Source organism: Anomaloglossus baeobatrachus, chromosome 5 (genome assembly GCF_048569485.1).
Source record: "Anomaloglossus baeobatrachus isolate aAnoBae1 chromosome 5, aAnoBae1.hap1, whole genome shotgun sequence".
Lineage (NCBI taxonomy): Eukaryota > Metazoa > Chordata > Amphibia > Anura > Aromobatidae > Anomaloglossus > Anomaloglossus baeobatrachus.
The window spans coordinates 405,412,133-405,437,410 of NC_134357.1; the positions used below are offsets into that span (position 1 = coordinate 405,412,133).

General features: G+C 44.8%; 1 protein-coding gene across 2 annotated transcripts in view; it reads right to left on the reverse strand.

The window, feature by feature from the left end:
* The window catches only part of TMEM98 (transmembrane protein 98), a 111,999-nt gene extending 87,764 nt beyond the window's left edge, over positions 1–24,235 (reverse strand). Inside the window, exon 1 of one of the 2 annotated variants that reach the window (XM_075350203.1) lies at positions 24,168–24,235. The gene's annotated coding sequence lies outside the window, so the exon portion shown is untranslated. Of the gene's footprint in view, positions 1–1,493; positions 1,567–24,167 lie in introns of those variants that run through there. The other variant, XM_075350204.1, reaches the window with a different exon arrangement.
* Between the last annotated feature and the right edge of the window lie 1,043 nt (positions 24,236–25,278).

Below are 25,278 nucleotides of genomic sequence, written 5' to 3' on the forward strand. Positions count from 1 at the left end.
TGATTTGATGTTCTCTTGCCAATGTCCTGATGAAGGGAGCTGTGTCTCCAGAAACGCGTAGACTTGTGCATGTTATTAAAGAAGCATTAATCTCTTCCTGGATCCATTGAGTCCTTGGCGCGGAATTAAGACCCTTCTTCTATCACTCTCTGTTATCAGCCAACTTTGGGACTGCTGCCTGGACCTGGATCTTATATATGCCTGTATAGTGGTTGTGACTGGCACAACCATTATAGGTGAGTGTGTTTTTATTACATATCGTCCTCCCTTTTTGGGGTAAGACCCTATTGCGCTTTTCTTTCCACAGTTTTTCATCTACCCTCCATCTGTGTAATTCCACATTTAATAGCATTTCAATTCTTATTAACTTTGTGCATATATAAGTTTTTTGATTATTAAAGGGAATGTGTCATCAGAAAATGACGTTTCATCAGATTTTTGTCTTTTAGACAATGTTATATGGCACACTTGTTAACAAGGGTTACACTGAGAGCGATATATGCCTTTTGAGCCATCGTTTGACCAGCCTGGTCATAATGCAAAGTCTCCCGTTAAAATATTTTTCCAGACTCAAAGGCAGATTGAGACACATTAAAAGGTACCTGAAATAATGTTACCTCTACAGAAATGTAAAAGACGCTTGGAGAGTGAGTAATCCAATTAATTATTTAGGGATGATCGAATACTTCGATTATTCGGCTTCGAGAATATTTTCCGAATACCTCGCCGCTCTTAGACTATTCGCGAATATTCGATGCGCAATGTAAGTCTATGGGAAACCCGAATAACAACTATTCGGGCTTCCCATAGACTTACATTGCGCATTGAATAGTCAAATAGCGGCGAGGTATTTGGAAAATATTCGCGAAGCCGAATAATCGAAGTGTTCGATCATCCCTATTAATTATCCATTGCTCAATTTTCCCTGTGGTAGCACTACGAGGGAACTGAACATTTACTACCAGGTTTCCCCACAAAGTATAGCTGATCACTGGAGAGTCCGCATCATGACACTTCATGAGCTGCATACTTTCAAGGGGACCTTCTAATGTAGGTATTCTCAAAAGAAACCCTTTTAAGGACACTGGACCACATGACAAAAACCCAATTGTGGTGCCCAAAAAGACTATAGGAATAAACTGTGGGCCGATAGGATAAGTCCAATAGCTAGAAGCATTGATTTTAGAGGATAATATCTCAATAATATGGTGTCGTGCAGACGTATCAAGACACAGGGACTATATAAGTTTATACAAAGCTCAGCCATGTCCATGACAACGAAGAACATTGGTGGGCAAATTTTAGATCACGATATACCAGTAAACCTGAGAGGGGAGGGCAGTAGATATCAGTATGGGGCCTTCAGGCTGTTTTCCAGCATCTGGCCATGATCCCCCAACTACTAGATCACAATTCCCTTTTACTATTTTCGCTCCATTATGAACTTCTTCAATTAAATAGGTGATAATGTCGCTGAATTTGGATTTTCTTACCTAGATTCAGACATCGAGGCTGCGTCGCATAGACAGTGACTTCCGTGTAGGCCTTACACTGATACATAAGTGGGTAAACATTTCTTGCCGACGTTTGTCTTTTTCTAAATCATTAACAGACTCGGGGAGTGACCATTTACCATTCACACTATCCATTCCAGTTATCAATCACTCTTATACCAGTGCAATATAACTGGCAGGTTCAGTGCCCTAGAAAATGATGACTTATAGAGCTGGAAAAGCACCATACATGAGAGTACGTTTGTTTGATATATTTATTCAACTAAAATAAACCTAATTACTTTTTACTTATGCTTTTCTATAATTGTTAACAATCAATTTATACTTCACACAATTTAAACTATATATCTGGTTAATGAGATTTTGTAAGGGAATTACATGTATTTTATGACAAATACTTTGAACATCTTTGAGTGAATGTTGCAAAAACGTTTTGTAACACTGAGCGCTTCTGATCAGTTTTTTCTAATTAAAACAGTGACATTGTGGTATATTGGCTAAGCATGTTATTGCAGCTGGTTTCTATTTGAGGATTAAAAAGCAAAATCAAACACAGTTCATGGACAAGATTGGCTCTCTTTTTGGGAAAAATGACCTTTTCTTGGAAATCTCATTAACCATTGGTCTATTGTGGGTAGAGATGAGTGGAGTGTTTGAAATCAGAATTTGGTGATTTTTAGCAAAAATGTAATTTTCGTTAAATAAATTCACTCAAATTTCAATACTGGAAAGCTTGTTATTGCTCATAAAATCAATATGGGGGAGAGGAAAGAGAGAGGGAGGACCTCGCTAACCATACGAGTTTACATTCTATAGGAGAGAGAGGAACCTACTGACCATAACAGCTTACTCAACAGAACAGAGAGGAAGCCACTGACCTTAAGAGCTAACATTGTACAGGAAAGAGAGAGGATCCCACTGATCATAAGAGCATGCACTCTACAGAAGAATGAGAGAGAAACCTGCTGACCATAAGAACATACACTCTACAGGAGAGAGAGGGCCCTGCTGCCCATAAGAGCTTACAATCAACAGAAAAGAGAGGGAGGTCCCTGCTAACCACAAGAGCTTACACTCTACAGGAGAGGACCCTGCTGGCCATGAGAGCTTACACTTTACAGGAGAGAGAGAACCCTACTTACGATAACAGCTTACACCTTACAGGAGATTTTGAATATGAAGGACTGGAGAAAACGGGTTTATTGCCGCGCTAAAAACCACGAGCATGTATAAGTCAAAATATTCTCTTTATTTAGATCATTCCTACGCGTTTCTGAGGCTCATCTGCCTCCTTCCTCAGGGAAAAAGAATCTTACAGACAGAGAGGATTTATCCTTATAAAGCAGCAAACAGAGAAGAAAAAAAAAAAAAAAAAATTGTGAAAGCAACCAATCATGACATCATCATTACATATGTTCCTGAGCGATGACTCATTGCCTTGTGAGTCATCGCTCAGGAACATATGTAATGATGATGTCATGATTGGTTGCTTTCACAATTTTTTTTTTTTTTTTTTTCTTCTTCTCTGTTTGCTGCTTTATAAGGATAAATCCTCTCTGTCTGTAAGATTCTTTTTCCCTGAGGAAGGAGGCAGATGAGCCTCAGAAACGCGTAGGAATGATCTAAATAAAGAGAATATTTTGACTTATACATGCTCGTGGTTTTTAGCGCGGCAATAAACCCGTTTTCTCCAGTCCTTCATATTCAAAATCTGCTCTATAACGGGGCCGCTGCAGAACCACCCAAGCGCTCATCCATGCTAATAAAGGGGTTGTGACTGGCACAACCCGGCCAGGTGAGTGCACTGTTTTTATCCTCTTTCACTCTGTAAACCGGGTAAAACCCTATTGCGCCTTTCTTGTCTCCCCCACTACAGCACCTTACAGGAGAGAGAGAACCCTACTTACCATAAGAGCTTACACCTTACAGGAGAGAGAGGACCCTACTTACCATAACAGCTTACACACTGCAGAAGAAAAAGAGAGGACTTCACTGACCATAAGAGATTAGACACTAAAGAATAGAGAGAAAGGTCTCCGCTGACCAGATTAGCTTACATTCTACACAAGAGAGAGAGAGAATACCTCACTGACCATAAGAGCTTACATTCTACAGGAGAGAGAGAGGGGACCCCACTGACCATAAGAGCTTGCATTCAACAGGAGAGACTTACCCAGTGACTCCAGAGATGGAAAACAGGCAGTGCTCCACTAGGAACCGGTGATCTGTGATGGCTCAGGTACTGACCACCATTGTACAAGGTTTGATAATTCACTAGATGTTATAACCACAGGGCATAATGGGGAAGCCACGTCAACGCAAAATGACTTTATACTGCTCTCTGATACTTCAGCAATGTTGTGGGAAATGCTGCTGGGCACGTTTTTGAGCCAAATCTCAAACATGTTTGAATTTTTGTGAAACCACAAATTTCAGGAAATTTGTCTCAAATGTGATCCTTTAAGGATCATTCTGCTCCTCTCTAATTGTGGGTCTTCAGAAGCAATGATCTTGTTATTCATCATCACATTCTAAAATAGTGATAGTTTATTACTTGTTTTTGCAGAAGATAGGGGAGATTCAACAAAGAGTTTTCACCTTTTAAAAATCACAAAATGTTTATGTTATTCAGAATTGCGTACAAATTGTGCAACTGTTCAGATTAGAGTAACATTTGCAACTAGGCATATGTGGCGCCCTGGACTAGCCAGGTCATCACAGATAACACACAAACACCCCCACCCCCACTAGACAGTAACATTAGCCAAACACTAAACCCTTGTTGCCTCCCTCCAGGGTCTGATGTCCACACCAGGTGGGCAGAGCCAAGCAGTTGGCCCCCACCCACCGAGGAGTTCACAGGCCTGGAGGCGGGAAAAGTGACGGAACGAGTTTGGAGTTTGAAGTGTGAGGAGTAAACACTTGGGTGTCTGGGTTTGTGGCCCAGGCACTGACAACAAGGTTGGCAGACGGTGTTGGCCGTCTGCAGGAGTGGTGAAGCAACGCAGAACCGTAGGACCTGGGTCGGGCGTTGGCCCGCCGGTACCAACCAGGGAACGAAGTGAAGCCAGCACACACAGACAGGGCCATAGGACCCCGACTAGGCTTGGAGCCACCAAAAATAGTCAAATCCGAGTGTGACCGGAACCCCAGGGGTTTCCTAACAGTCATAAGACCCGATAGAAGGCAACCGCCAACACCGTGAGGGTATACAGCTACCGCCTAAGGCTAGAGGGCCAGCGCCTGCGGGCAAACGGGCTCCTCCGGCATCCATACACCGGGGAGCGGACTACCATTGGGGATCCATCGTAGTCAAACAAGTACACAAAGGTGCAGGGAAAGACAGCTGCCATCACCTGTCCGGGGAGAGACACTGCAGCTGGCTGCGGGACCCGTCCATCCAGCCATTTGGTTTACCGAGGACTTTGTGCATCTCTTACTGAGTGAGTACACCCGTGCTATCCGGCACCACGCCGCGCTGTCCCTGCAACCCTGCACCTCACCAACCCTGCCTCCCCGTCACACGACCGGGCTCCGGGACCACCGACCCCTACCCACGGAGGGGGAAAACAACATCCCAGCTGCTCCCCACAATCGCTACCGGGATCCCCGTCACCAGCAGTGGTGGTGCCCATCTTCACCACAACCCGTGGGTGGCGTCACGGACTAAATCCCCCAAACCAACCACCCCCTTTCACTCACGGGTGAGGAGCGCCGCTCGAGTCCCCGGATCCGGCCCACCGCTCGAGCCACCGAGCAGCAGCAGCCGCAGCAGCGCCGGACCCGAGCGTTAGCGAGTGAGCGCAGCGGCGGCGTCCTCCCCGCCTGCGACGACTTGGCGTCATGAACAGGATCGAACCCATCTACTTACCAGTAGAAGTGCACCTTGTGTTCTCCGCCGACGTCCGGCCGAAAATTTTGAAGCGCCGCCATCTTGGCGCGAAAATCTCACGCTCGAAAGTCTTCTCCGAGCAGGGAAGGCGCGAAATCGAAGCCCCGCCCACAACAAATGGAAGTGCTGAAGAGAACCAAGGGGGGGCGGGTGTGTGTCTGCCTGATGTAGCCGAGGCTATAAAAGCGGGGACGCCAGGACACTGCAAACTTTTGGTTCCTGGAACACTGCTGCGCACGATGTCCCGTCTGTCCGGCACCGCGGAAATCCCCGAGCCCACGCCAGATACACTAAAGAAAAGAGCACCAAATAAATTATGTGGTGTGAGCCTCTTATAGAATTCAGTGCATTGTACTCCAGCGATGCCTTAATTAAGGTTGGCGTCTACAATGTATTAATGAATCTGCCCCAATGTGTTTTTGCAATAACAATAGTCTGAAGAACATATAAATCATTGATGAACTTTTATTATTTTTATTATTTGGCGGGTTTTAAAAGAACATCAATCACTACATTGTTATATATATTTCTTTATTTGCTGTTTACAGCATGATAAAAATAACAAGTTAATGATATACTGTGTCTATGAATATGATAAAACCATAAAACTAAATATTTTTTATTATTCAGTATGCTAAAACATGTTTTATGGTGGAGTCAATTTTGTTTTGCTGTATTTTAAGAGCCATTACTTTCATTAATTTTTTGTTTCTATCAGTGTAGTTTTACATTTTGCGAAGTTTATTGGAACCATATCTGAGGAGGAGTGGAAAAAAAAAGGATTGCCCCTAGAGATGAGAGAATCAATTCTATGTCGAATTTCATGAAATTCAATGAACCCTGTGAATTCGAACAAACTACATTTCAATAAGCATGAAACACCAAAAGAAAATATCTGCCGCCACTTTACACACAGCAGAAGGCTACATCAGCCAGTGTAGGCTCTCGTTGGGACCTCAGGTTAGTGGCATGGGCTATCCCCTAAGGGGTATTCCTCACATAGCGAGATCGCTGCTGAGTCACGGTTTTTGTGATGCACCAATGACCTCATTAGCGATCTCATTGTGTGTGATACTGAGTAGCGATCTGGCCCCTGCTGTGAGATCGCTGCTCGTTACACACAGTGCTGGTTCATTTTTTGGACGTTGCTTTCCCGCTGTTAAGCACACATCGCTGTGTTTGACAGCGAGAGAGCAATGATCTGAATGATCTGAATGTGCAGGGAGCAGGGAGCTGGCGTCTGGCAGCCTGCAGGAAGCTGTAACCAAGGTAAATATCGGGTAACCAAGCGAAGCCCTTTGCTTGGTTACCCGATATTTACCTTGGTTACTAGCGTCTGCCGCTCTCCCGCTGTCAATGCCGGCTCCCTGCTCCCTGCACAAGTAGCCAGAGTACACATCGGGTAAATAAGCAAAGCGGTTTGCTTATTAACCCGATGTGTACTCTGGCTAGGAGTGCAAGGAGCCAGTGCTAAGCGGTGTGCGCTGGTAACCAAGGTAAATATCGGGTAACCAAGCGCTTGGTTACCCGATATTTACCTTAGTTACCAAGCGCAGCATCGCTTCTACACGTCGCTGCTGGCTGGGGGCTGGTCATTGGTCACTGGTGAGATCTGCCTGATTGACAACTCACCAGCAACCATGTTGCGACGCACCAGCGATCCTGACCAGGTCAGATCGCTGGTGGGATCGCTGGAGCGTCGCTAAAGTGTGATGGTACCCTAATGCATTGTAGCTATCATATCGCACAATATACCACAGCCAATCAGTATGCACTATCATCTATATATATAATTGCCTTATTCTGTCTGTCTGTCTGTCTGTCTGTCTATCTGTCTGTCTGTCTGTCTGTCATGCTCCAAAATTGTGTCCTTACGGTGACACAAAGCTGATTGGCCGCTGGGCTCACCATGGCCCCGCCCCCCCACACGGATTGGCCGCTCGCCCAGGCTGCGCCCCCACACGGATTGGCCAGCCGCTCGCCCAGGCTCCTCCCCCCCCACAGATTGGCCTCTCGCCCCGGCACCCTGCAGGCATTGGCAATTCAGCCACGCCACGCCCCGCCCCCCTCACGCAATGCACGTTAGCTCTGGCCCCACCCCCTCCCTCCCCCCGCGCATTTCTCTAACTGACACGGCTGTCACGGAGGTGAGTACGGTACTCCCTATCCCCCCCCAACCCCCCCCCCCGGCCCCCGCTCCCAAAGGGGTGGTGTGGATACTCGCATGGTTACAAGCGCTGTCACGGAGGTGAGTACTGTACTCCCTCCCCCTCCCCCGGCCCCCGCTCCCACGGCAGTGGTGGGAGTGGTGTGGATACGTTGGTAACCATGCTCGCATGGTTACAAGCCCATCAAGGTCCTGCTGCGCCGGAAGGTCCACACGCACACACACAAACATACACACACATCAGATCACACTCACACTCACTCTCATACACACCTCACACACACCTCACATCGCATCCACATACTCACGACATCCTGGGATATCGCTTGCTTCTCGGCGGCGAAAATGTGCTGTTGTGATCTTCCAGGACCTGACGGAGGATCACATGGCCAGAAGCATGTGATATCCCCGGATGTTGTGAGTATGACCGCGTAAGTGCGATATTGTCAGTGTCTGTGTGTGTGAGTGGATGCGATCGGGTGTGTGTGAGTGGATGCGATCGGGTGTGTGTGAGTGGATGCGATCGGGTGTGTGTGAGTGGATGCGATCGGGTGTGTGTGTGAGTGTATGCGATCGGGTGTGTGTGAGTGGATGCGATCGGGTGTGTGTGTGAGTGGATGCGATCGGGTGTGTGTGTGAGTGGATGCGATCGGGTGTGTGTGTGAGTGGATGCGATCGGGTGTGTGTGTGAGTGGATGCGATCGGGTGTGTGTGTGAGTGGATGCGATCGGGTGTGTGTGTGAGTGGATGCGATCGGGTGTGTGTGTGAGTGGATGCGATCGGGTGTGTGTGTGAGTGGATGCGATCGGGTGTGTGTGTGAGTGGATGCGATCGGGTGTGTGTGTGAGTGGATGCGATCGGGTGTGTGTGTGAGTGGATGCGATCGGGTGTGTGTGTGAGTGCATGCGATCGGGTGTGTGAGTGTCGGCAGAGGAGCAGGGCGTGCTGGAGGAGGCTGGGAGCAGAGAGGCTGATCATGGGGAAGAGGGAAATGCTGATGCTGAAGGAGGCTGGGATGGGAAGGCTGGGAAGAAGGAGGCTGGGAGGAGAGAGGCTGATCCTAGGGAAGGCTGGGGAGAGGAGGCTGATGCTGAGAGAGGCTGGAAAGAGAGAGGCTGATGCTGAGGGAGGCTGGGACGAGGGAGGCTGATGCTTAGGGAAGCTGATGCTGGACGAGGCTGGAAGAACAGAGGCTGATGCTGGTGGAGGCTGATGCTTGGGGAGGCTGATGCTGAGGGAGACTGGGAGACGAAGGCTGATGCTGAGGGAGGCTGGGAGGAAGGAGGCTGGGAGGAGAGAGGCTGATCCTTGGGAAGGCTGAGAAAGGGAGGCTGATGCTGAGGGAGGCTGGAAAGAGAGAGCCTGATGCTAGGGACAGAGACGCTGATGCTGGGACGAGAGAGGCTGATGCTGCGGGCAGAGAGGCTGATGATGCGGGTAGAGAGGCTGATGCTGGCGCAGCATGGCGGATGGAGCACGTTTGGTAATGCGCAGCATGGCGGATGGAGCACGTTTGGGAGTGCGCAGCATGGCGGATGGAGTACGTTTGGGAGTGCGCAGCATGGCGGATGGAGCACGTTTGGGAGTGCGCAGCATAGCGGATGGAGCACGTTTGGGAGTGCGCAGCATGGCGGATGCAGCACGATGGCGAGTGCGGAGTATGGCGGATGGAGCATGTTTGGGAGTGCGCAGCATGGCGGATGGACCACGTTTGGGAGTGCGCAGCATGGCGGATGGAGCACGTTTGAGAGTGCGCAGCATGGGAGATGGAGCACGATGGGGGGTGCGCAGCATAGGGGATGGAGCACGATAGGGAGTGCACTGCATGGGGGATGGAGCACGATGGGGAGTGCCCAGCATGGCGGATGGAGCACGTTTGGGAGTGCGCAGCATGGCGGATGGAGCACGATGGGGAGTGCCCAGCATGGCGGATGGAGCACGTTTGGGAGTGCGCAGCATGGATGATGGAGCACGATGGGGGGTGCGCAGCATAAGGGATAGAGCACGATGGGGGGTGCGCTGCATGGGGCATGGAGCACGATGGAGAGTGTGGAGTATGGCGGATGGAGCACGTTTGGGAGTGCGCAGCATGGTGGATGGAGGACATTTGGGAGTGCGCAGCATGGCGGATGGAGCACGTTTAGGAGTGCGCAGCATGGGAGATGGAGCACGATGGGGAGTGCGCAGCGTGGCGGATGGAGCACGATGGGGAGTGCGCAGCATGGGGAATGGAGCACGATGGGGAGTGCGCAGCATGGCGGATGGAGCACGTTTAGGAGTGCGCAGCATGGCGGATGGAGCACGTTTGGGAGTGCGCAGGATGGGAGATGTAGCACGATGGGGGGTGCGCAGCATAGGGGATGGAGCACGATGGAGAGTGCACACCTCCCCCCAACACACACACACACGCGCGCGCGCGCGCACTGCACAACACACCACACACACACACTGGAAACCACAAACAACTGCCCTACACAGACAGCCACACACAGACAACGCTGCACACACAAATATACGCACATACCGCACATATATATAACAAAAATCATACATAAACTACACAATACGTAAATTCTAGAATACCCGATGCGTAGAATCGGGCCACCTTCTAGTAGTCTGTATAAAAGCACAGGCAGGAAATGCAGCAGACAATTAGTGATTCTTGATAGTGAGAGAACATCAGAGCTCACAGCTTTGCAATAAAGATAGTGAGGGAAAGCCATAAAACATTGGACACATACTAAAGAAGTGTCTGTTATACAACTTCAGCAGTGAAGATGTTGAGTGTAGTAGTCTCTGAATAATACAGCTATTTAATTTGATTGGTACAGAGAGAGATGTCACCCCAGTGTCAGTGTGATTTAGTATAGTCGACAGGTGTCCAGCAGCTTTTGAATGTCATTTTTTCTCATTCTTCAGGCACAAGAAAGCAGCGGTCAACACAATTTTATTTCTTAAAGAAAAAATGAAACTCGGTGTCTATCATAGAAAGTATGCATGTCACAAGCTATACTGAGTTTTTAAATAAACCCAAAATTAGAAGACTTGACCATAGATCAATAATACATATCCTACCGGGATATACCAACTGATAGTGTTTACAAAATATCCCAATAAAAACTAGAGACTCATTAAAAGAGGTTTTTTTTATTGATGGCAAGTTAAAAAACATATAAACACAGACCATATTAAAAGATAAAATAAATCAAGAAGGCTAGGGGAGAAGCAATACACCATGAATGTTGGAGCATATATCATAACAAATCATTGCATATTGAATTGGTAAATCTTGGCAAAAACAATTGCAGATACCAGAACTGAGTCCTCACAATAACAAAGGTAAATACCGGTATTGTTTACTAAGACTCATAGAGGCATAATATTAACAGTGCAGCTTATAATATCCTCATAATGGTATAATACCAACCATAGCCATATATATAAATGCCCCACTCATATTGCTAAATTACCAGACCTGCTGCCATGCTAATGGTGTAATACCGCTCCCCCGCCAGCCACTCTAACGCGTGTTTCACACCGCTTCCTCAGGGAGTGATTTATTTTATCTTTTAATATGGTTTGTGTTTATATGTTTTTTAACTTGCCATCAATAAAAAAAAACCTCTTTTAATGAGTCTATAGTTTTTATTGGGATATTTTGTAAACACAATGTACTGAGTTTTTGCATTTCTTGTTCAATCCTTTTTGGAAAGGATGGAATAATTGTGTTAAAAATTACAAAAAAAAAATTAACCAAATCTCAGACACTTAAAAGGGGTGGTCCAATACCTAAAATTTCCTTTAGAAATATCTATTTTTATACACTAAGTGCTTTGTAATGTGCTTTATTATAAAATGCCCTACACTTCACCATATATAGGTAGCCCCTAAATGTTTGGTTTTTTTAACTTAACTTCCTGTGGTATTTTGAAAACTGTGGTTGACTTCACTTTCCTACAGGTTCCATCCCCCCTCCTAGAACAAAACATCATCAGTAAGCGGCGCTGATCTCACTAACCACATTATCTTTTACCGCCCGCCCTCTGAAGATGTCTTGAGTCCATTGCACTGATGGAAGTGACCAATGAGCTGGCACTCTGTTTCTGCCGACTGAAGCTTCTTACTGTGAAATGAGTGGATGGTTATAGAAGCAGGGTGAGTGACACAAGCAATGCCTTACAGCATCCATCGCCACCCTCAAATGAATACTGAGACGGTGATATGTAGGTGGTGATCGTGTTGCCCCCACTCTGACTGAGTTTTATATTGTTTTATGTATATGATGGCAAGTGTATTTTATATGGACTATGCTGCTGCAGGAGGATGCGGTTCCCTGAAATAGCAGAGCCAACACTGTGTAGCAGCCAATGCCACCTAGCTCTGAGGCTTGGTAAAGTCAATTGTACGTGTATTGTGCTGTAATAACTACAAGTGCATCTCAATAAATTAGAATATCATCAAAAAGTACATTTATTTCAGTAATTCAATTGTCATTACAAATAGTGATCTATTTCATGTGTTTATTTCTGTTAATTTTGATGATTATGGCTTACAGCCAATGAAACCCCAAAAGTCATCATCTCAGAAAATTAGAATAAATTACCACAAAACACCTGCAAATGCTTTCTAAGCGTTTAAAATGGTCCCTTGGTCTGGTTCAGCAGGCTACACAATCATGGGAAAGACTGCTGACTTGACAGATGTCCAGAAGGCAGTCATTGACACACAAGAAGGGTAAGCCACAAAAGGTCATTGCTAAAGAAGCTGGCTGTTTTAAGAGTGTTGTATCCAATCATATTAATGGAAAGTTGAGTGGAAGGAAAAAGTGTGGTAGAAAAAGGTGCACAAGCAACCAGGATAACCACAGCCTTGATAAGATTGTTAAGAAAAGGCCATTTAAACATTTGGGGGGAGATTCACAAGGAGTGGACTGCTGCTGGAGTCACTGCTTCAAGAGCCACCACACACAGAGGTATCCAGGACATTGCCTACAACTGTCGCATTCCTTGTGTCAATCCACTCATGACCAATAGACAACACTAGAAGCGTCTTACCTGGGCTAAGGAGAAAAAGAACTGGACTGTTGCTCAGTGGTCCAAGGTGTTGTTTTCAGATGAAAGGAAATTTTGCATTTCATTTGGAAATCAAGGTCCCAGAATCTAGAGGAAAGCAGAGAGGCCACAATCCAAGCTACTTGAGGTCTAGTGTGAAATTTCTACAATCAGTGAAGGTTTGGGGAGCCTTGTGATCTGCAGGTATAGGTCCACTGTGTTTTATCAAGACCAAAGTCGGCATAGCCGTCTACCAGGACATTTTAGAGCACTTCATGCTTTCCTCTGTCAACAAGCCTTTTGGAGATGGAAATTTCATTTTCCAGCAGGACTTGGTACCTGTCCACACTGCGAAAAGTACCAATACCTGGTTTAATAACCACGGTATCACTGCTTGATTGGCCGGCAAACTCGCCTGATCTAAACCCCATGGAGAATCTATGGGGTATTGTCAAGAGGAAGAGGAGATACACCAGACCCAACAATGCAGCCAAGCTGAAAGCAGCTATCAAAGCAACCTGGGCTTCCATAACACCTCAGCAGTGCCAGAGGCTGATCACCTCCATGCCACGCCGCATTGATGCAGTAATTCATGCAAAAGAAGACCAAACCAAGTATTGAGTGCATTAACTATACATATTTTTCAGTAGGACAACATTTCTACGTTTAAAATATTTTTTTTTTCAGTTGGTCTTATATAATATTCTAATTTTCTGAGATAATGACTTTTGGGTTTAGTTGGCTGTACGCCATAATCATCAACAATAACAGAAATAAACAATTGAAATAGATCACTCTGTTTGTAATTGATTCTATATAATATATTCGTTTCCCTTTTTATATTGCTGAAATAAATTAACTTTTTGATGATGTTCTCTTTTATTGAGATACACTTGTATGTACAGTATATGGTAATGTGAAGTGTGACCTGTTACTTGACATTAATTTGTTAACAATGTAATGCAAAGTATAATAATGTTTAAGTAGGATATCATTTATAGGAAGCAATGAAAGCATAGGAATGTCATGTAGCTAGACTTTGATAGTGAGTAGATGTAGCAATGAAGCTAGGTTTCCTAGGAATCAAGATGGGAAAAGTCACAGATGGCCAAGGGGTTAGCTAGAGTGATGTGTTTCTAGGGAGTCAGTTCTGCAGTGGGCTTCCTGGAGTAAAGATGTGACCTTGTAACTTGGGTCCGTCGGGGAACCATAAGGTAACCTCCAAGTGTTCGGAGCTTACAGCTCACCGCGTGCTTCGAAGAGTCCGGGGACTAGATGGACGTCCAGAGCGAGAATTCCTCCAGACAGGCCTAAGAAAGTTGAGTGACTAGAAACTGACCAAGGCAGTGAGGGGACTATGAGTAGCCATGTAAAGACGCACAGGAGGGAAGCGGAGGCAAAGGCCCAGCAGCTGGAGAACCAGCTCCCAGTCAGTGGGATAGGCCAGATGGAGTACACCGAGAAACAGCGGAAGCAAAACCATATAAGTGTGGCCATGTCTGTCATGAAGGTGGAAGAAGAAATAAATCGTTTGCAGCTATTTTGCCCAGAGTTCTCCAGTGTCCTGTGTCTATCTACTACATCTATGGTGGCGAGCGGCTGCGGGGTGGTGGACGCTGCCCTGAAGAGTACAGTAAGGCTGCTTTCACACCTCCGGTTTTTCCTGTGCGGCACAATCCGGCACTTTGCAGGAAAAACGCAACCGGTTTTTTTTTGCTGCCGATTGCGTTTTTCCTGCATAGACTTTAATTAGTGCCGCATTGTGCTGCATGGGCTTGCGTTCCGTCCGTTTTTTGCCGCATGCGGCAAATTTTGCTGATGTGGCGGCTGGATGGAACGTTTCCTGGCACGTTTTTTTGTGCGGCAAAAAAACCCTGCATCGTGCCGCATCCGGCCGATGCGGCACATTTTTCAATGCATGCCCATGGACGTCAGATGCGGCGCGATGCGGCAAAAAACGCATCCGGCCGCCGCATCCGGTTTTTGCCACTGCGCATGCTCAGTAGCATGCCGCAAGCGTCAAAAACCAGACGGGCCGCATTTAAAAAACATGCAAAGAATGCGGGTTTTTCGCCGCATCCGTTGCATAGGTTTTAGAGTCGGACTGGCCGGCTCTGCACCTACCGGATGTGTGAAAGCAGCCTTAGTGTTACACACTCCATTTGAGGTGGTCTACAAGCACTGACCTTCTCTGGCTGAGAAGTGCGGAGCCCTCACAGGCCAGCATCTGCCCCCTCCTTCAGATACAAGCAGGGTGAATGACAGCAGCATGACACCACAGCTTCTATCACTGCCCTCAAACATTCATCAGGGGGGCGCTCTGGTGTCACTCACCCTGCTTCTATCACCAAATCTTAAAAATGTCTCTTTTCACAAATAGAAGCTGCAGTCGGTGGGGACTGAAACAGGGTGAAAGTGCCTCAGTCACTTCTCCCACAGCTTCTATCTATGAAACACATTTTCAGAGGGCGTCAGTGAAAGAAATTGTGCTAAATGACTGTGCACAACCCTTAATGATGTCTTGTTCTAGGTGGGTTGATACAACAGGGAAAACGATTATTCCCTGTCTGTGTGTTTGTTAACACTACACTTGTTAGGTTAGTAATAGGGGTGTCTTATAAACGTGTATCCATTACTAACCTCTGTGCTTGATGCCACCTGTCAATTCACAGCTAACATCAACCCCAAAAGTATTACCCTGTTTGCTACTGCACCAAGGAGATTGGGAAGAGCTGGGAAAAGCAACAGAATTTGCGCATCTAATGAATTTACCACTTCTGGGGCAGCTGCGGGCTGCTATTTTACGGCTGGGAGGGGACAAATAACCATGGGCCATTGCAGCCTGATAATACCAGCCCCAGCTATTTGCTTTACCTTGGCTGGTTATCAAAAATAGGGAGTACCCCACGCCATGTTTTTTAATTATTTATTTAAATCATTTTAAAAAAATGGGGTAGGATCCCCCCTCTATTTTCATAACCAGCCGAGGACAGCTGTGCATGCAATAAAGCTTGCTGATTGGCTGCGCTGCAGCATTTCAACAGACTTTATTAGCATAAGAACAGCATCAAAGCTCCTAACTTGGACACAGCCTTTTCATAAAAGTCCATATTGGGGTCCGAGCACCGAACATTCGGTGTTCGGTACAGACCCCGAACTTTACCATTCGAGTTTACTCATACCTATTCACATCAATGTATTTCAAAACTCAGTGATGGAGCTGGGAGCAATGGAGGACATGATTCAAATGCCTTGGTGTGTTGGTGGCTTTCTAAGCCATAGTGATTGAAATGAGTCACGGGAAAGACTAGGGTGTTGCAGAGTTGAGTTCATCAGAGAGGGAGGATGTTGGCATCAACAATACAGGAAGGAGTAGACACTGTGTGGCTAAAAGATTTTCCACCAACAGATCTCCTCTTCTGTGATCATCTTGTGAGCCATGTATGGCGCAACTGCTTCTAGTGAACGAAGCTTAATAGTGGTTAATTGCTCTGGTCATGGTCATGGTGATGGTGAGTCCTATGCATGGGCATCTTGGGCATGAAAATTTTTCCATGTTTCGAGCTGATACATTTTTGTAGTGTGGAGGCTCTGCAGTAATAAAATAAGCCATGGATATCCCAGCTAAAATAATCCAAGAGCTTTTGCTCTCCATCAGTACATGAAAGAATATCACCTTTTCATGTGCTTGAACCGGTAAGCAAAATGAGGAAGGCTCAAGCTCTCCTCAACATCATCATCCATAACTATTGCTTGTCATACTCCGACTACTACTCCTTCTCCGTTGCATTGTCAGATATCAGTACCTGATTGGGTGGCCACTGGCCAGAAAACAGATGTATGCTTCCAGTCATCCAATTTTGTGCCGACTCATCTCCCTCCTGGTCAATTTGATGATGGTGTAGTTGCTCCCAGCCCACTCAGTGGAATCTATGTACTACCCTTCAAGAAATGATTTTGTGCTCTCAGCCTTGCTAAAAGATATGCAGCTGCCATTATTACTCACAGAAAGGGAACCAGCTCTGTGCTCTCAAGTTCTGGAGAATGTAGGCCGCTCTCTAAACTTGACACTGAGATTGAAAGTTGACTGCATTATAGACATGTGCAACAGCAATTTCAGACAAGTGCAGTACATATTTCTCATGTCCCACTGGATGAATTTTTTGAGTGGCTTTGATTCTTCACTGCATCCAGGAAAAATACATTTGGGTACTAGGTCTGGTTCCACCGCAAGGTGTTCCTAATACATCTTAAAGCACTTCCTCCACATAATCTTCAATGAACATGACCCCATATATACCATCAGGAATAATAGCAAATTTTACATATCCATCATCGCACTAGGGATGTTGAGGATCCTCAAGGACAATGTTAATACAGAAAAATGTAAAGCAAATGTAATAGCAGCAGATGGAAATGGAAGGGAATTTTGAGTTATCCCAGATAATGACACGGAACAAGGCTGACCACCAGTGTGAAATTAGTGATGACGATGTTTTTGGCTATAAAGACCAAAAGACCAACCATTGCAGCAAGTTGTTGAAAGCAAGTCAAAAGGGCCATCAGTCTAGCTTTTAAGCATGTAAAGCTAAATTCTCTATTTATTATGGGATGATAGGCATATTATTCGTATCAGCTTTTAGATATTTAGTATCAAAGCAAAATGGGTGAATTTTTCCACTTCTAAAAAAAAATCAAACTAGTGCATTACCAAAAGAACCTGTGTTCCTTGCTCAGCAAAGCTTTCGCTAGGCAGATGTCTGCCATCTACCGTACATGTATTACCAAAATCTAACAAGTCTTCTTTGAACGCATGGTTTTTGCCACAAAATATGCAAATTAAACGCAGCGTTTAGAAACGCAAAGTGCGGTCTGAAAATCACCATTTGCCATTGACTTTGCTGGAAAATCAAAACGCATGCATTTTGGCATGAAAAAGGTGCTTCTCAAAACGGACCTGAAACGCAGGTGGAAACGCAAAGTGCGTCCTTAGCCTAATAGATCTAAAACACTGAAGCAGCAAACTTTGTGAAAACCAAAATACAGTATTCTCAAATTTTGTGGACACGTCTGTACATCATGTTCATCACACAAGCTTAGAATATGCGTCTATGTAATCGCAACAAGAACTTCGCAGTAACAGTAGCAAAAAAGTAACAATGCAGTGACATGAGAAAAATCTGCATAACTATTCTCATCCTAATTAGTTCCAAGTCAAATTTATATATGACATAGCCAAGATGATTGTCTATAAAATGCAGGTAGTCTCACGTGCAAAGCTGTAGTAGATGATCAGATATGGAGCATTAAAGTCAAAAGTTCAAAACATTGTTACCCTTTTACTCATCAGTGTAAGTAGAAATTGTCATAATGGACTATAAAAGAGACCTACAAAAAGAAAAGTCATGTTTAGCTCAGATTTCCATAGGGGTACATTTTAGACATTTTATTTTTTTTGTCTGTGATTCTTTTTGTGTGAATTTGGGAATTTTTATGTAGTTTATGTGGCTTTATGGACAGAAAATTTTGGGAATTAAGCCATGTTGATAAAACCACACTTCCTTGACAGTGTTTTTGAATTTTAATTTTTTTCTTCTTCCAGTTGATTATACAGTGGCAAGATTAGTGCAATATTGAAGCTGAACACTTCAAGAACTAGAAAGAAACATTTAAGTAGTATTTTAGGCATTTGCAAGCTGCAGAAATGTGGCAATTCATGGTATTAGGCCTCAGTCAGACATCTGTGTTCATATGTGTTTTATCCGTAGTTTTCATGGATAGAACATGTACCCTTTACAATCTATATGGCTGATCACATGTCCTTGTTTTTTTGCCTTTTGCGATTGTGCAAAAATCACGTAGGCATATCTGTTTTTTATCGGAATCATAGATGAAATGTATCAATACTAGTCAAAATCACTCATATGGCATCCATGTACAATATATGTGCTGTCTGTGAACAACATTACAAAGGATAGGGGAAGTTTTGTAATTTGTTTGTTTATTTATTTATCCATACATGAAAATCACTGATGACCAATTGACCAAACACTGATGACTAGAGATGAACGAACTTGTTCGAAAAAAGTTCACTAATTTCAAATTCGGCACAAACCTTGACTCGTTTGGGTCAGGATCAGAACAACGAACACTTTTCTCAAAAATCAGCAAAGTTTTGGTTTTATTCGATAACTATTCGCATTTACACTATTGCAGAAACCATCCACTTCTGGCCCCATCACAGCTATGTCAAGTATTGGTATGGCTGTGATTGGCCAGGGAAACTGTATCATCACTGTAAAAATAAAAAAAGGAAGCAATTGGTTAAAGCAGGACACACTTACCAGTCTCCGCACGGCTTGAACACTACGTCCTAGTCTGTTCATTATCCCTCATGGATATGCATTGCTTCCCCTGCCCACTGCCCATTATATTGTCTGATTAGTGCATTGTATGATTAGTGCTGTCAGACTGCTGGCATCTCTGAATGGTTGCCCTCACAGTAGCTGTCTGTCTGCCAGAGTGAAGTGTAAAAATAAATACATATTAAAATATGGTGTAGGGTCCCCCATATAATAAACTCAGAAAAAGCCGATGTCTACTGGCTGCAGACAGCAGGTGTGTATAATATCCTGGAAGCATTTCAAAATAAGAGAAACACCATGCGGCTTTTTAAAATTATTTAGATAAATAATTTAAAAACTGGCGTATGTGGTCCCTCCCAATTTTGATACCCAGCCATGATAAAGCTGACAGTTGGGGCCTGTTTTCTCAGGCTGGGAAGGCCCATGGTTATTGGGAGCTCCTCAGGCGAAAAATAGCAGCCTACAGCTGCCAAGAAATGTCGCATCCATTAGATGCGCCAATTCCGGCACTTTACCCAGCTTATCCCAATTGCCCTGGTGCGGTGGCAATCGGAGTAATATAAGGGGTTAATGACAGCTGTGATTTGTCAGCTGTCATCAAGCAATGAATTAATAATGGGGAGGGGTCTATGAGATGCTCCCATTACTAATCCTGTAAGTCAAAAGAAATAAACACAAAGCACAGAGAAAGATCTGTTATTTAAAAAAACACCCTCTTTTAACAATTTATTAACCTCCAAACACTCCTGCAGGATCAAAGTAATTCACACAAGGTTCCACGAAGATCCCAGCTCTGCTGTATCTGAGGTCTTAGTGCGGGGTCACATTAGCAAATATGACTGCTCACTGTGAAGATGCTGACTGAGCCACATTGTGAGTTCACATGTTGTCACAGCCAGGATTCCCATGGGACCCCAGGTGTGACCTCAGGTGAATTGACCTGAAGATAACTCATTGAACTCTGTGACCTCATCTCAGGTGAAGTCATTGAACTCAACTGTGGGAACCTCAGCTGTGACCTCAGGTGGTGATTGAACTCAATGCCTGATTATTGCATTAAGCAATGTGTGCACATTGAGTAATTTGGTGCAGACATTGCTGCCCCAACTCTGCATCTCCTGGCAAAAAAATGCATCAGATCCATGATGTGATTTTTTGCCAGAAGATGCAGAGTTGGTGCAGCAATGTCTGCACCAAATTACTCAATGTGCACATATTGCCTAATCTGGCATTGAGTTCAATGACATCATCAGAGGTGAGGTCACTGAGTTCAATGAGTTAACCTCAGGTCAGTTCACCTGAGGTCACATCTGGGGTAACATTGAAACCTCAGCTGTGACCTCAGGTGCTGATTGAACTCAATGCTGAATTAATGCATTAAGCAATGTGTGCACATTGATTCATTTGGTGCAGACATTGCTGCACCAACTCTGGATCTCCTGGCAAAAAAAGAGACCCCTTAAGAGAGCCTATAACGTTCCTTGAGTTGCTGGGACATCTGGAAGCTGCAAATTTTTACCAGAGTTCACAGCCTCCAGGTGTCCCAAGAGCTGGGAACTGCAAGAGACTTAAGGGCTCTCATAAAGGCTTCCTTAAGGTTTCTTGGCCTTCCAGTTGCTGGGAGACCCGGTGGCTGTGAGCTCCGATAAGAGCTCACAGCTATCGGGTCTCGTGACAGCTTTCAAAATGGTAATTTTAAGGGAACCTATAAGAAAGTCTTTAAGAGAGCTTTTAACGTTCCTTGAGTTCCCAGTTGCTAGGACATCTGGAGGCTGTTCACAGTCACCAGATGTCTGAATAGCTGGAAACGCCAGGAAACTTAAAGGCTCTCTTAAAGGCTCCCTTAAGAGTGAATGAGGGTATGTTTTTGTATTTAATTTCACATAAAGGATTTTTTTGGTGTTTGTATTTATTTATTTTCACTTACAGATTAGTAATGGGAGGGGGGGGTCACATAGACGCCTCCCATTACTGATTTAGGACTTAGTGGCAGCTGTGAGCTGTCATTAACCCCTTATATTATCCCAATTACTACTGCACCAGGGCAATTGGGATGAGCTGGCTAAAGTGCCGGGATTGTTGCATCTAATGGATGCAACAATTCTAGGTGGCTGCTGGCTGCTATTTTTAGGCTGGAGGGCCCAATTACCATGGGCTTCCCCAGCCTGAGAATACCAGACCCCAGCTGCTGGCTTTATCTTGGCTGAGTATCAAAACTGAAGGGAGACCACATATAGTTACATAGTTACTAAGGTTGAAAAAAGACCTAGGTCCATCTAGTTCAACCTTCCTCCACCAGTTATACATTTGGTCACAAAGTCATTTATAACCAACAATGTTGTATGTACTGAGGAAATCATCCAGCCCTTTTTTGAAAGCTGTTATAGTGTCTGCCATTACTACCTCTAGTGGTAGGGCATTCCACAGTCTGACTTCTCTGAAACATGCCGGTGTTTAAATTATTTAGTTAAATAATGAAACAAAAATGCATGGTGTCCCTTGTATTTTGATACACAGCCGGGGACGGCAGCCTGTAGCTGTCTGCTTTATCTGCACTAGATATAAATATACTGTGTACCCTATGCCAATTTTTTTAATTTATTTATTTTTACACTCCATTAAGGGACCCAGATTCCAACCAATCACAGATTCTGTGACAAAGGTTGGGGACGCGGTCTGATTGCAACCAGAGATGCCAGGGCTGCCAGTGGGCGGGGCAAACAGTGAATATGTGTGAGGGTTAATGAGCAGCCTCTGAAGCAATGTGACAGCTGCGCGAGAGACTCGGGTAGTGTAACTGTCTTGCTTTATTTCTTATTTTCTTTTTTTTGCAGCCCCCCTAGCTCTTATTAACACCAGCCTCCCTAGCCCTTACTAACACATACGTTTTGCCACCTATTGAATTCAATGGTGTTTGGATATGTTCGTTGAGCTGTTTGTCGATCTGTTCGGTGAACACGAACTGAACCTTGATAAGTTCGCTCATCTCTACTGATGACACCTATACCATTTTTGGGGGGGTTACATGAATAAACACAGTAATATCTGTATGAATCCTTAGACTTTATTTAGATGTTCTTGTATGTAAAAACATGGATCATTGTTCATCAGGGTTTTTGATCCAAGTTTAACAAGTGTCAGTTTTTACAATAAGTGTTTCATTAAAGGGAACCTGTCAGCAGATTTGGGGCCTATAACCTGCGACCACCACATGATCAAAGTATTGTAGTGCACATGCGTGGGACCCGGCGAGTGTGTATGACGTAGGATGCATCATGCATACAGGCTTCAGAAGGAGGACGAAGATGGCTGAAAGAGGAGGCAACGGCACCGGAGAATGGAGACACCCATATGACCCAACTCCACTGCAGCGACCGGTTCGGTAAGTATTATAAAGTGATATTTACGTTCTACATAGCGGCCTGGGCTCTTATATACAGCATATTAGAATGCTTTATATAAAAGCCCATTGGTGGTGGTCACAGCTTATAGGACCCAAATCTGCTGACAGGTTCCCTTTAATGATTTTCTCTTATGAAAAAAATAAAAAAAATTACAAACCTTATACCCATTACAATTTTAAACAGAGAGCGCACACAGACTGTACACTGAAGTCATCCATGTGCTGTCTGTAAGGTCCATGGACCTGTAGACATGTGTGTGTAATTTTGATCCATAACTTGGCTCAAACACTGATATTTCTCCATCTGCAAAAAAACAGACATGTGAACTGTCCCATAGACTGTAATATGTATGTGACATCGGTCTTAAGGGTGTTTTACACGCTACGACATCGCTAGCTATAGCTAGCGATGTTGTGCGCGATAGCACCCGCCCCTGTCGTACGTGCGATATGTGGTGATCGCTGCCGTAGCGAACATTATCACTACGGCAGCGTCACACGCATATACCTTGTCAGCGACGTTGCTGTGACCGCCGAACAATCCCTCCTTCAAGGGGGAGGTGCGTTCGGCGTCATAGCGATGTCACTAACTAAGCGGCTGGCCAATAGAAGCGGAGGGGCGGAGATGAGCGGGCCAAACATCCCGCCCACCTCCTTCCTTCCTCAGTGCCGGCGGGACGGAGGTAAGGAGATGTTCGTCGCTCCTGCGGTGTCACACATAGCGATATGTGATGCTGCAGGAACTAGGAACAACATCGCTACTTACCTGACAACGATTTTTGTTATTAAACGACCTCTCCAAAACAAACGATTTTTGGCTTTTTTTGAGATCGTTTTAGGTCGCTCCAGCCTGTCACACACTGCGATGTCGCTAACGACGCCGGATGTGCGTCACAAACACCATGACCCCGACGATAAATCATTAGCGATGTCGCAGCGTGTAAAGCCCCCTTTATAGTAGCTTTTGCATCAAGATTTTTGACCATACAGCAAAAAAACACTGCCCTTCAATTATTTCTGCATAAACCTGATATACTATATACTCAGCCTTTGGCCTCATCCTTTCATAGGATTGCAGTTATTCCTCAATGACTTGCTAATACAGTGTATGATAATGTTGTAATTTATAATACAAGGGAAAATGGCTTAACATTGTGTACAATTTACACCTATGGTTATTCAACATTTCCACACAATAAATATAGAAATGAAGGCAAAAATTGAAAAAAAGTCAATAATAGGATTAAAATTCCTGCTGTTTTACACAAGCTGGATTAGTCACACAGGTCTTAAAGAACCCATATCGAAATTGTTCAATGCTATATCCATCTTAATTGGGAATACATGTTAATAAAGATATGTGAATTGTACAGCTTTTTGGAAAAAGATTAAAATTTGGAAAATTATGTAAATCTGATGTAGAGCTGTTTCAAAATTGATTCAATAACAATACATAAAAGCATAAAAAGAAAAAATATTAAACAATTTAGAATAAAATAACATTGTATCCGAAGCGTTATATAAAGGAGACCAAAACATCACTTTCTATATACACATATATGAAGTTCAAGAAGAAAAAACAGTCAAGAAGAGATAAATCATCTTGCCCTTCCCCCTTGAACCAGGAGTATAAACTTCACTATACAACCATTACAAGTTTTATACCTAATATACCATAGAGCTGGATTTTCTGATCTCAGTGTATACACAGGTAATATATCTATAGGCAACACAACCGCGGTAAGGTATTGTGAAAGGAAGAAAAGTAACTTTACCTTTTGTTCTCAGTTTCCTCCATTCCCACATTCCTGTTCTTATCTGAGACACTGGGAGTAAGAACACATTCCAGCCTGCAGATTGCAGAGAAACTAGCCCTGTGCATTATGGGATTAGTCCGTGCACTCAGAGCACACACACAAAAATGGAAATATAAAAAAAAGGTTTTCATATATCAAGGCAATGTAAAAAAAAAAAAAAAAGTGTAAAAAGATATTTTTTTCAAATCTATGTAAACTTTTTTTACTATTGATAACATCAATATGTTAGGTCCTGGTGGTAGATTCTCTGGACCGTGCACCGGACTCCCCTGGAGAGGCAACCAAGAGCTAACCCCTATACAGGGACTGTCTGGTCACCCCACCAGAGGGCCTAAATGCATGGCAGCCGGAACACAGGCGATACGGAGTCCAAGTCCTACAGAAGTGGCACGGGAGAGGAGTAGGAGTCCAATGGTAACCGGAGGCAGGCCAACTGGCGGGAACCGGGTACAGGTGCCGAGTAGTCCCAGCCGACGGAATCCGGATCCAGCGGGACATGCAGGCTGAAGTATCTAGGTGAAGTCCAGGTGACGGGTTCAGACTGACAGGAGTTGGCGGGATCCTCAGTACACAGTCACCGGGACACTTCCTGGGAGATCGGTACTCTGGGACCAGGTCAGGACAGCAGACGGGCTCTGCGGAAGACACAGGGTTAATTGTGTTGCAAGGCACAGAGAGCCCTGACATCTAGCTTTAAGGAACACATTGCTCAGGCGCCGCCCACATGGGGAGGGAAGCCTTATATACCCTGTCCCAGTATCATGTCATATCCTGCTTCAGGAGTGCTGGGCCTATAAGTTAAGGTGAGTGGCCACGGCCCCACCCTATACACATGCATGAGCTTCAGAATCAGAGCCAGACAACTCAGAGTCAGACACAAAGGAGCAGGACGCAGGGGAGCACGAGCGGGAGTGGCAGCCGTGACCGGTGGGTACGTGGATCGGATCAGTGGGTAAGGAGCGGTGCCGTGATGGCGGGAGCGTGACACAATACATATGTATATGTAAAAGACATAATAGACAACACATGAAAAGACAGACACCAGCACTCTGGAGACCAAGGAAAATGC